This window comes from Neofelis nebulosa, chromosome 13, assembly GCF_028018385.1.
Source record: "Neofelis nebulosa isolate mNeoNeb1 chromosome 13, mNeoNeb1.pri, whole genome shotgun sequence".
In the NCBI taxonomy this organism is placed as follows: Eukaryota; Metazoa; Chordata; class Mammalia; order Carnivora; family Felidae; genus Neofelis; species Neofelis nebulosa.
The window spans coordinates 27,492,084-27,504,227 of NC_080794.1; positions in this window are offsets into that span (position 1 = coordinate 27,492,084).

A 12,144-nucleotide genomic window follows, 5' to 3' on the forward strand; every position below is an offset into this window, starting at 1 on the left:
AATAACAATAGTCATAAATAATAAGAGCTTCCCAAATCTGGGGTGAAATATTGTCACCTTTCTTTTATTTTTCAACCAAATCCTGTCTGAGTTCTCTATGTCAGAATTGCAGGAAGTTTTACCTTTTTTTTTTTTTTGAGGTCTCCATCTCTTGAAGTTTCCAAGAACCACAAATTAGATTCTAGGAGCAGAAAGAATGTGAAGGTTATTCAGGGTTTTACATGCAAGAGGGGACAGTCTGATCATTACTTATCTCTGTCTCATGTGTTGCTGTTGACAGCTGGTCCTGAGTAATCTGGAAATGATGCTGGAAGCTGATGAACCAGGTCTTGGCTCCTCTGAGAGAGTTGAACCTATTTCCTCACTACCTAATTTTTCGAGAGTGCCCCTTACTTCACTTAGGCTCCTTCAGTCATGGTTCTTGGTTTTTAGCAGTTTTATTCTGTCCAAAGTTATCTCTCAAGTTCCCAGGTAGCTGGGCTATTGCTCCCATTTGGCTCCCAGTCTCCTTTTCCTCCTAGGAGTCAGACAGACTGTTGTTTTCAATAGTCCTAACACAGAAAGATGCTGTTACATTGCCTTTTCATACCTGAGAAGCTGGCATCTTCCTCTCCTAAGGGTGGCTATGCTGATGCCCCCAAGGGAATCAGCTTCTGTGAGGATGAGTAGCCCAAAGAAGTGTTCTTTCCCTAACAATATCACTACCTTCTCACTCCTCTATGATGGCATTGACTGTGAGAGTTCTCTACCCTGCTACATGTGAGATAGGGAAGTACCACTAATGCCTCAAAGTGATGTGCCCTTCTGAAGACCACTTAGGTAATTTATGGTTCTGCTTTTGAGGGAGCAGAGAAAGGCAGAAGCAGAAATGTACTATCATTGGGCATTTTAGCGCATACCAATATAAACAAATTTATTGAGTACGTGTTCTTTGCCAGCACCATGCTAAGCACTTTACGGTATTGTTAAGCTAGTGAGGACAGAGCCAGAATCCAATTTCAGATGTGGCTGACCCCTAGATTCAGCTGCTGCATGCTGCCCTGTGGCTCACAGCCCTGTGAGTGGAGGGAGGCTGGATTTCAGCCCCCTGAGGCTCCTTTGCAAATGCTTTGTGCGGTGTCCAGATTACCACCACAGCATCCCCACCCAAACCCACACTTTAACTTAACAAAGAACATAGTTTTTAAGTATAAGAGCTCAGGAACTGGGCTACCTGGGTCTGAATACAGGCTGCTCCACAACTAACTTGCCTGTGGCCTTTGGCAAGTTCCTTTATTTCATTTGATCTTGGCTTCTCTATTAGCTAAGTGGGAAAATACCTGCCTCATGAGTTTGTTGTGAGGCTAAATGATTTTTATTCATTTGGAGTGCTCAGACTTAGGACATAGTAGATACTTAATGAACAGTTTCTGAAAAATTGATATTTTAACCCCCCACCATTACTGAAGGACTAAAAGAAAGGGATGTGATATGGAAGAAAATTTCATGGAACAAGCCTTTCAGGTTTGGCATTGTTGGTGGCCTTGGAAGAGAAAGGTAAGGAGTAGGAGATTCATGAGGGTCACACATGGTTCCCAGGGGAGGTAAGTCCCTGACTAATAGAATAATAGATAGATGTTATCCACGATACCATGTTTCTCCAAGGTGCATGTTATTCAGAAACCTAGAGCATGATGGCAGGTGATGAGCAAAGAAGGAAAGGAACCCCACTGTTTAGAAGTCTCACCCTATAGCACCTTCTCCCACCACTGAACTAAGTGCTCTCCTGGGCCAGCAAGTCACTACTTCCACCAAAAATTCTTAAACTTGGATTCTTTGAGGGAGCAGTCAGTGACAATGACAGCTCCCAAGAGCACACAAATATCTGAATAGTACAGAGGTCCATGTTCAAAACACAGTTTATGATTAGTTGTGAACCAATGGCTCCTGAAGCATGCTGTAATTCTACCTAATTCTCATGGCTCATGAATTAGAAGAGTCTAGTGTATCATGTCCTTGTTTTATCCAAAGGTACTTGTTCTCTGAGATTAACATCCAGGAGAGTGCTATCATATCCATGGAACATCTTGGTTCGTTTGACTCTTTTTAAAAAATTGTGCGTCGACTAGTAATCATGGCTAAGGATTAGAAGACAGAGGAGAATGGATGCCAGTGGTAGGAACTAAGAAACCATGCTTCCATGGAGAAAAGCCAGATGGTCTCCTTTCTTAAGGAAAGTATCCCAGTAAATTTCACTGCCACCTCATCCCTCCTGACTTTGAATATCCAGAAACTTTTATTGTCACCACCAATAATATTAGTCGTTAGGTTCTTGCATACATCAAAGAAAAGAGTAAGGATTCCAATATAGATTATTAAAAAACAAATGGGTTTGGGAGCTTCAGGAAGTTGGGTTATTATTAGCTTCTTTGATGATAGAAAGGCAGTAGGCAAATCAAGACACTGGCAAAGTAATGGTTATCCTTGGTTGGCTACTCCACATGAAACGATGAGAGAAAGATAATCTGAAATCCTGATCTCATTGCACAAAAGTGTCTGGCTAGGAAAGTCAAATTCAGGTTAACCCTCATATCTCCAGTGGGCTGGAAAAAGAAAAGCCTACCTTGTCTCTGATGCACCATACGCTTTTCATTTCATATGGGCTTTATATGTCATTTGTAAACTTTCATTGCCAGGTAGCATGAGACATATTGCCAAGAGGTCCCTGTATATTTGGTTTGGAGCAATAGAAATGGTTTTGGACTAGGAGATAGAAGACGTAGGTCCTTGTCCTGCCTATGTTGTTTATTAGGTCTGTGACCTGGCATAAGTTGCTGAATATCTCTGATCTCTTTATATTATATGAATGAGGAAACTAGTACCTGACCTCCTGGCCTTACAAAGTGGTTGTGAGAATAACATTAGGTAATGTGAATTAAAGTACTTTGAACAAAAGTGATGCAAGCAGTTAACATATTAAAGGAATTATTGTTGCAGATAAAATTGACCATGGGATTTTCTTGTAACTCCATTTGGGGCGTGCTGCCAAATTTCACAAAACCAATCTACTCTCAAGTACCATTTTCTAATCTCACATTGACCTGCTGACTCTGTAATCTGTGTTTGACCTCTCCTGTCTGCTAAAATTGTTTTCTTTAAGGTCACCCATGACTTCCTAATCACTAAATTTCATGTTTATTTCTCATAACTTTTCATCAAACTCTTGGAAGCCATGGTGCTGCTTATCATCTACTTCTTGAAATTTCCTTTTGCTTGGGTGACCCTGTGCTCTTTAGACTTTCTTCTGATATCTCTAGCTGCTTCTCCACTGATTTCTGTTCTTTTTTTATACTTGTTAGAAATAGGCATCCACCAAAGTTCTGTCCTTTCTCCCCTTTTTTGCCTCCTTGGTGATTCTGTTCACCATAAGATTTCTTCAGTTTTCCCATGAAAACCTCAAAACCATTATGTTCATTTGACCTTAGCCTCATTATTCCTTCCATCTCTTTCCCCCATCAGCTTCTTCCTGACTTGAAAACTTGACAATGATTCATTATTTCATGAGTCACACATGTGAGTAACTTAATTTATTTTGGGTTTATGCCCTTCTCCAAATAGTGATCAATCCTGCTAACTGTCCTCCAAAATGTTCTTATTGCCACCCTCAAATCTTAGGGTCCTCACTGCCTGCCACCAGGATTCCTTTAAGAACATCCAACTTATAGGGTAATCCTCTTAGAAGCAGAAGTTTGTCCCATTTCTAATTACTCTTGTTCATAAAGATCTTCTGACTCTCCCATATGTGGGATCATAGCTTAGTGGATACCATATTGTCCTCCATGTCTGGAGTCCAACCTACCTGTTCAGAGATGTATTCCTGACTTCCTCACACATGCTCTGTATTCCGACCAAACTAAAACACCCAATATCTATCACATGAATGAATAAGTGAGTGAATGAATATATACTCAATCTTCTTCATGTCTTGTTTCTGACCCTATTTCTTTCTATTCAGTTTTTGAGTCAGCTACCTAACTTCCATTTCTCAAAACCCTACTGATTATCTGAGACTCAGTATAAATACTTCCTCCTCCTTGAAGCTTTCCCTGATCACATAAACCAGCACAATCACTCTCCATCTGATATTAGAGAGTCCTTTGATAATCATATGGTACTTATTACAGTCCCTTGTATTCCTGGGTTATATTCCTTTCCCCCTCTGAGATTTAGTGCTCACTGGAAGGTGAAACCATGTCTTCTTTATCCTTATAACCCACAACGCCTAGCATACTGCCTATATGTAATGGAATTAAAATGAACGATGCTCGAAGAAGTTCTTATTTCGGTTGATTTAAAACTGGCTCTTAAACTATTGGCTTAAAAACACACGAGCATAATTACTTCTCCCCTGGGTCAGACTATTATCTGTCAGTAGTCTGTTGCTGTCCTTGGGTCTATAGTACTTAACTGAGGCTTACTGTGTATCAACCACCATGGCACATGTTTGCCAAGGGTCATATCTAACTCTCATAGAAACTTTTAAGTAGGAGCAGTGTTGTCTTCACTGTATAGATATGGAAAGTGGAGCTCGGAGAGGTTAAATAAAACACAAAGTTTGCTTCGCTAGCAAATGGCACAGTTGGGACTTGAACTACAAACAATGTGGTCTCAGCCTTGATTATATAATAAATCTTAAAGCCAGAGATTTTGCTTGGTATATCATAGTTTCTCACCCCCAACCCACATTGACTTATTTATCATGGTTCTTAATTTAGCTTCTTACAAATTAATTTCTATTTTTAACTTGTGCTAACTCTTGTGTGCATGAGTTGAGTCTTGCCCTAATCTCCTTTGGCTTGGATGTAACCCTTGGGAAAGTACTGCTATGTCTTAATGTACTCAGCTGTTACTGAAGGGAATAAAGACATGGATGTTTCTAGTGGCAGCTGTCTGCAAACCCCTGCCATGTTTAAAAACAAACTTAGAAAAGTAGGCTCCCGGGGGCAGAGAACTATGTGTAATTCATTGTAAGATGGAAAATACTTCAGGAGGCCTAAGAGGGAAAAGAAATCCTTTCACTTGCTTCCTGCCGGAGCTCCAAATGGCCAGCTATATATTTTTCCAGTTACAATGGTAGATTTTTTTCCTTCTGAAATTCACAGAGGATTTTGTTGGGACTACAAAATGATGCAAAATCACACTCAAATAACTTTCAAGATTGTAGTGCTTGCTTTCCACGAATCTGATGTGTAATGGCCTCTATCAATGACATTTTTTTTCAAAATAAAGCAGTCAAATCGATCAAGCAATTTATTGAGTTGCTACTACATGCCCCATCTCAGTTTATGGTTGTGTCATACTCCGGGTTCCCTAGAATCAGGATATCAAATGCAAGGCAAGTGCTCGTAAATATATGTTAACCTGAAATCAGTATGGCCTTGAAACAAGTGTTTTCTCTGAAATAGCCTATATATTTTTTCATGTAAAAAATGAGAGTAGACCAGGTGATTCTAAAGTCTCTTTCAAGTTTAAACAACACAACAAAAAAAATGCTTTCAAAAATTATGGTATACTATGGTGCCTTACTCAAGTGGGCCATATAGAATGCATAATTCTATGAATTATATATGTATCATGCAGGAGGTTAGTTAGCAATGAGGATGATTCCAATGTAGTAAATAAGGCTATATAGAGGTTCTAGTCAAGAATATTTATGTTAAATAACCAGTAAGAATATACAATGGTGAAAATATATCATTTAATATAGAAATAAAAAGTACTAAGAAACTCAGGAATAAATTTATATGAAGTGTGCAGAAGCTATATGGTGAAAACTATAAGGCTTTACTATGGGATATAAATAGGGCTAACAAATGGCTATATCTAATATGTCCTTAGATAAGAAGTCTCTAGTTAAATAAATGTATAAGTTGAGCCCCATTTGGACTCTTTTTGGGAATATGACTAAAGATGACATGTACGGATTGTATGCATGAGAATATACCAGTATTTTTAGGAAAAAGAATACTGACAATGTTCTTTTCCCCCCCTGCAGACATCATATTGTATTATAAAGCTACAAAAATCAGAAGTGTGGTATTGGTATCAGAAAGGACAGACAGATCAATAGAATAGTCAAGAGACCCTAGAAAACACCTATTCTTATAATAATTTAGTACATAATTCCAAATCAGCAGGTCTATTAGTCAGGCTAGGCTGGTTCAAGTAATAAATTATTGTCAAATCTCACTAGATTAATACTACCAAAGTTTATATCATGCTCACTCTGTAGTCCAGTGCAGTTCACAGGATGAGGAAGGGAAAGAAATTTTCTCTACAGAGTTTCCACATCTGAAGGGAAAAAGACCTATAAAAGTTATAGGTGGAGAATTTAAACTACCTCTCTCAGTAAGTTATATAATGAAAAAGAAATCAACAAGGATATAGATAATTTGTACAACATTCCACAACTGCAGATGAAACATTCTTGTTAAGTGCATACATATGGAATGTTTACTGAGATAGACCACATGCTAGAGCATGAAACAAGTCACATAAATTTAAAAAATTGAATTAATAAGAGTATGTTCTCTGATGACAACATGATTAAACCAGAAATAGTAATAACAGCATGTCCAAAAATCCCCAAATATTTGGATTTTAAACAACACATTTTGAAATAACCCATGGGTCAGGAAGAAAACCACAAGGGGAATGAAAATATGAAGAGATTATATGTCAAAAACTTTAGATGAAATCTACAAATATCTTAAAACATAAATATTACTAAACACATACGTAGAAAGAAATAGCAAATATATGTATTTCTGTATCTGTTTTAAAAATGGAATTTATTTTTAAAACTTCCCAAAAGAATACCTACCCCAGGCCCAGATGGCTTCAGTGTTAAATTTTATAAAATATTTAAAGAAGTAATAATATTATTATTGTGCCAACTCTTTTTAGAAAAGAGGGGGAAAGTACACTTTCCTATTTTTTTGTGGTTGTACAATCCCAATAGTTACCTGACAAAGATAATACAAAAAATAACAGAACTATAATAACAGAATAATGATCCTTATAAACAAAGATGTGAAAAATCCTTGACAAAATATTGGCAAATCAAATACAAAAATATATGAAAAGAATAACAGAATAATGAGCCTCATAAACATAGATGTGAAAATCCTTGACAAAATATTAGCAAATCAAATACAAAAATATATGAAAAGGATAATATAGCATGACTAAGTAAGCCTTTCCCCAAGAATGCAAGCCTGAGCTACCACTCAAAAATCCATCAATGTAATTCATGACATTAACAGAATAATACAGCAAAACCATATGATGAAATAAATAGATGCAGGAAAAGCATTTGTCAAAGTTCAACATTAATTCATGAAAAAAACCTCTCAAAATAGAAACAGAAGGGAATGTTCTCAATCTAATAAAAGGATCTACAATGAAACAAAACAAAACAAACAGGCAATAATACACTTACTGGTGAAAAGTTGAATGCTTCTTCCCCAAATAAGGAACTAGACAAGGATATCTGCTCTCACCATTTCTATTCAACTTGGTACTGAAGGTACTAGTCAGTAAACTAAAGTAAGTTTCAAGAAGTAAAAACACAAAGATTAGAAGGGAAGAAGTAACACAATCTCTACTAAGGAACCTAAAAAAAAAAAAAAAAAGAAAAAGAAAAAAAGAAAGAAAACCCTACTAGAACTAGTAAGGTAAAGTAGTAAGTTTCAAGGTAAGCATACAAAATCAAATGAATTTCCATATATTAACATAAAATTGAAAAATAAAATTAAGAAAAAAATCCATTTATAATCAAGCAAAAACACTTCAAAATTCAACAAAAGATATATAAGATCTTTCTACTGATAACTACAAAATATTGCTAAAAAACCAAAAGATCTAAATAAATGAAGTGATAAATCATTTCTTGAGTCAGAAGAATACATATTTTCAAGATGTCTGTTTTCTCTAAATTGACCTAGAGATTCAATACAATCCAAATAAAAATTTCAACAGACTTTTCAGTAGAAATTGACAAGTTGATTTTTAAATGTATATAGAAATCCACAGGCTACAGAATAGTTAGAGCAATCAGTACCTGATTTCAAGACTCACCATAAAGGCTATTGAAATCAAGATGACATAGTATGGACATAAGAAGAGAAATACATCAAAGGAGCACAACAGAGAATCCAGAAATAGACACTCATATCCATGGTCATTGATTTTTAAAAAAGCACCAAGACAATTGAATGAAGGAAAACCATTTTAATAAATGGTGATGGAATAAGTGGATAAGCCTGTGGAACAAAAATTAACGTCAATCCCTACCTCACACCACACTAAAAAATTAATTTGAGATGGATTACAGACCTATATGAGAAAGCTTCAACTCTAAAGTAAAGGAGACGTAAGTGGTACTCAGGATTCATAATGAAAGCATGAGGATTTTAGATACTGAAAGGACCCTGCCATCAATTTTCTCTACATTGTTAGCTGAGAAAATTAGCTTAAAGAGATAAATAGTTTGCCCAACATCATCCTGATAGTGTATCTTGCTGAGAATATCTCGTATTCTCATTTCATTTCCTCCTACATTTTAGGATTCTCCAGAAAGCTAAATTTAACAGTGTCAGGGTAGCCTGACAGTACCCCAAGTCCAATTGTGACAGTTAATTGTCTGCATTCAAATCTAAGGCTATGACACATCAATCAAAGTATAGACCCAGGCTGTAAATTAACACTGCTGATCTGAAAGATGAAAAAAAGAAAAAAAAAAGCTGAGAATAAGAGTCCTGGTGCCTCATATCTGATCTATGAGACATTATCTATCAATTAAAGGACGATTCAGCAAATATATACTGAACATCTTTTTCATGCCACGGAATCACAGAGTAGAACAAGTGGTAAAACATTATTCTAATCCAGAATCTGTAGCCATTTCTTTAAAAAGTTATCTGTTGATGGCTTTATGCAAAACACCTCATGTATATGATTTAATTTAATCTCCACAAGATTCTTGTTGGTAGGGATTTTTTCCCCTCCATTTTACAGGGGAGAAAACTGATACACAGAATAGTTAAATTACTTTGTTCATGGTGACAAGATTGCTAGGTAGTGGGGTCAGGATTCAAAATCAGGCTTGCTTGATTTCAGAACTCAAACTGTTAACTTCTCCACAATATTGTCTCATGCTACTGCTACTAATGGCTACTAGTTATTTAATTCCACTTATGCCAGGCACATTAAACTATGACTTCTATATACATTTTTATATATTTATGTATATATATAAATATCTTTCTACCATACATATATTATATATATACTACCCAACACCTCTGTTCCTTATAGAATAGGCTTACTATTCCCTAAACAAAGATTAAACTGAGGTTCAAAGAGGTTAAGAAAATTTCCCATAGTTAAAAGCTAGTAATTATACACCCAGAATTCTATGTTTAGAATCATATTCAATGCCTTTTCAATGACAGTGTCTTCCCAATATTTTAATCTGCCAATTCTAATGGCACGGAACGTGGGTCTTGATGGAACTCAAGCAAGAAACCAGATCAAGGCACACTGTCCTGGATTTTAGAGGCAAACATTCTAATATCACCACATGGCTTTCAAGATTGAACTTTCTCTGGGAAATCAGCACAACCGTTTTCATCACCTGTACGTTGTAAGGCACATAGGCATGATTAGAAATATTTGTCTAATGTGATAATACATTTATGTATATATGGTAGCTAAAGAGTTGAGATTACCAAATTGTTCACTCTATTTAGTTTTATCTGGCCAGTTAGCAGAACCAAAGTAAATGAATGCAGCATGCTTAGGCTATCAAACCAATCTGTTAATTCCAGAGCACCCAAATGTGTATTATTTCTCTCCCTTTCCTTTTTTAAAACAGGTCAGTGGCTTCAATAATGCCACCTGATAAAGAAGTCAAGACCTTTTAAAATTAATGTGCACATGCCCTCAGAAATCCAGTTCTCATTTTAATTTAAAACAGAAGTTCCTTTCTGTCTCTCTCTCTCTCTCTCTCTCTCTCTCTCTCTCTCTCTCTCTTTCTCTCTCTGCCTTTTTCTTTCAGGGACTTTTCCTATTTGAAAGCAGTCAAGTGTGTGTTATCATTATACTGGCAGTTTCTGAATGATTTAGGAAAAGATCAAAGTCCTTTGTTAATTGCCAAGTATAAGATATTTAATCATTTCATTGTGATTTATTGGGTGAAAATAGAATATGACAGCCTCCTCCAAAATTAATATAATGGTAATAAGTAAATGAAATAGCCAAATATAATAAGATTTCCAAATGTTAAATCAACATAGATTGTGCAGGATCTTGTTAAACTCAGTGACTTACTTTCCTTTTCACTTTTGAGATTGTGAAATTCATTCAGTTGGCTCTGAGAAGAAAACCTGTGCAAGCACCCACCTCTTTGTTGGATCAATTGCATCAAAATAAAAAGAGGATGCTATTTTTCTCTACACAGAATCAAGAGCAATGTTGTTGAACAACAAGAAGTTGTTTCACTAGGAGTTCTTTCCCTCCTACTGTCAGCAGTCAAGAAACAGTTGGCTGGGAATGTTTTACACATCCTCTGCTTTCTTGTATTTTTAGTTTTGATATTTGAATTCTATGTAACCGAAAGCACATTCGCCACAGTGTGCTCTACCCCAAGTAAATTCCCATTTTTCTTCACCACAAAGTTTCTATGAAAGCTTAAATTTAATGTCTTAAAAATGAGTTTTTGATTCACTTAGTTTTGTGGTTTGATGGGCCAGGGTCGTATTATAACCTCTATAAGGATTTATCTAGATCGGGCAAAGCTTGGCTCTTAATACTTCTCCCATTGAGTTGATCTTGGAGCACTAAGGATACAAAGAAATAGGTATGCATAAATAAACTGACCATTCATTTCCTACAGCCTTGCTTCTCAGATTCCTAATGGTGATAATGATAGTATTTATCTCAGAGGGTGGTTTGAGGATTAAATAAGAGAATGTATATAAAGCAGTTAGCTCAATACCTAGAATTTATTAAATACCCAGTAAAAGTTAATTATTATTAATAATAATATTTTGACTAATACCTTTTCTTGTTATACCATTATTACAATTTACCGCATACTTTGGCATCTATTATTTCAGGCACTTCAAGATGAAGACAAAAAAATGGTTCTCTGCTGGGATTATTTAATTGGTTCAGATTCAAATGTAGAAAAATGAGTTAAATGTTATGAAGCATTAATTAATGGAAAAATTTAAAAACGAGCATTTCAATTTAACTGGAATTTTCTGTTCTCAACCTACAGGAAAAAGAAAAAAAAAGAGGAAATATACTCAAAGTACTTACTTAAAAAATAAGTTTTAGAAAAATGTACTTGAGACAAGACAGATTCATTCAATAGTGCTTTATTTCACATCCTTATTCAAAACACTAGTCAATGCAAATCATTTTTTATAATAATGGAAAATCACTTATCCATTCAACCAAGACTCGTGAATGCTTACTATGTGCCCCATGTTGGAGAGGCCTAAATGATCAAAAATGCGTATAATTATGTCCATTTTTAGTCAACTATTAAGTTAAGAAGGTGGAGTAATCCACTTCTTAAAAATGTTTCAATAATAAAAGCTAATCCAAAAGTATTTTAAAAATACTCTTATTTAATGAGAAGTGAAATTTATAAGAATTCTTCTCTACTCTGAAAATTCTAAATGAGGTTTTATTGAATAGCTTTTCCATTAAGTGAAAATAGCCTACATTTTTTTAGAACAATATTATTTATATGAAGAAGCAACTATTGTAACACTGCAGAGTCACTGAAAGAAGCCATAGTTATCTAAAATAACAACAGAGCACTAAAAATAAACAAACAAAAAATAACTGTGATAGAGAGACAGTAGTTTCCACAAATATTAAATGGTGAGGTTTGTGCAAACTATTTTGTAATTATTTATTTAAATAGTTTTATTTTTTTTATTTATTTATTATGTATTTTATTTATGTATATGTACATAAATTTATGTATATGTACATAAATAACTTTATGTATATGTACATACACAATACATATGTATATGTACATATACATAAATTTATGTATATGTTTATGTATGTGTATGTTTATGT